The 1258-nt window shown below is 49.6% G+C and overlaps 1 long non-coding RNA gene across 1 annotated transcript in view; it reads left to right on the forward strand.

Annotated features, from left to right (window-relative positions):
• Positions 1-1258, forward strand: part of LOC122547334 — a 15531-nt gene that overhangs the window by 3257 nt on the left and 11016 nt on the right. The window contains exon 2 of the long non-coding RNA XR_006310972.1: positions 552-620. This is a non-coding gene — a long non-coding RNA (uncharacterized LOC122547334). The remainder of the gene's footprint in view (positions 1-551; positions 621-1258) is intronic.

Consider the following 1258-nt stretch of genomic DNA (forward strand, 5'->3'; position numbering starts at 1 on the left):
CAGGCGACTGACTGTGTGGAGTTTGCACGTTCTCCCCGTGTCTGCGTGGGTTTCCTCCGGGTGCTCCGGTTTCCTCCCACAGTCCAAAAGATGTGCAGGGTCAGGTGAATTGGCCATGCTAAATTGCCCGTAGTGTTAGGTAAGGGGTAAATGTAGGGGTATGGGTGGGTTTCGCTTCGGCGGGTCAGTGTGGACTTGTTGGGCCGAAGGGCCTGTTTCCACACTGTAATGTAATCTAATCTAATATCTGTCATTCACAGTCGCACCTGTAACTGTTACAGTACAACTACCTTCATTCAGTTAAGATGCTCCCATCTGGGATGAGAACATACCTTTGAATATTTCAGCAGGAAGTCAGAAGAAATGCAAGTTCTGATGGAGACACAGAGGAAGGTCTTGGTGCTGCAGGAGTCACTCCAAACTCATTGCAGCCTGAGCCTCAAACTGGCAGGGAGTGAGGGAGGGAGGGAGGAAGGAAGGAAGTGAGTGACTCAGGACATGAACAGAACTGCACACTGATTAAAGATGTTCCTGGTTTTCACTTCACACAGCTCCATCACCTGAGACAAAAGGAACTAAGCCAAGCATCCCCACATTGCCAAGTACGACCCAAACATCAGGTAAGATAACTCCTGCAAAACATCTTGCCGTTTAATTGTAATTTTCTTTTCATTCATGAGACGTGGGCATTATTACCCATCCCTAGTTGCCCCCTGAGAAGGTGGGGTGAGCTGCCTTCTTGAATCACTGCAGTCCATGTGCTGTGGGTTGATCCACAATGCCCTTGGGGAGAATTCCAGGATTTTGACTCAGTGACAGTGAAGGAATAGTGATATCTTCCCAAGTCAGGATGGTGAGTGGCTTGGAGGGGAACTTGAAGGTGGGGGTGTTCCCATGTATCTGCTGTCGTTGGCCTTCCAGATGGAAGTGGTCATAGAGTCAAAGTCAGAGAGATGTACAGCACGGAAACAGACCCTTCGGTCCAACCCATCCATGCCGACCAGAGAAGGGCTTATGCCTGAAACTTCGATTCTCCTGTTCCTTGGATGCTGCCTGACCTGCTGCGCTTTTCCAGCAACACATTTTCAGCTCAGATATCCCAACCCAATCTAGTCCCACCTGTCAGCGCCCAGCCCATATCCCTCCAAATCCTTCCTATTCATGTCCCCATCCAAATGCCTCTTAAATGTTGCAATTGTACCAGCCTCCACCACATCCTCTGGCAGCTCATTCCATACACGTACCACCCTCTGAGTGA

The sequence above is a fragment of the Chiloscyllium plagiosum genome, unplaced genomic scaffold, assembly GCF_004010195.1.
Source record: "Chiloscyllium plagiosum isolate BGI_BamShark_2017 unplaced genomic scaffold, ASM401019v2 scaf_5097, whole genome shotgun sequence".
Lineage (NCBI taxonomy): Eukaryota > Metazoa > Chordata > Chondrichthyes > Orectolobiformes > Hemiscylliidae > Chiloscyllium > Chiloscyllium plagiosum.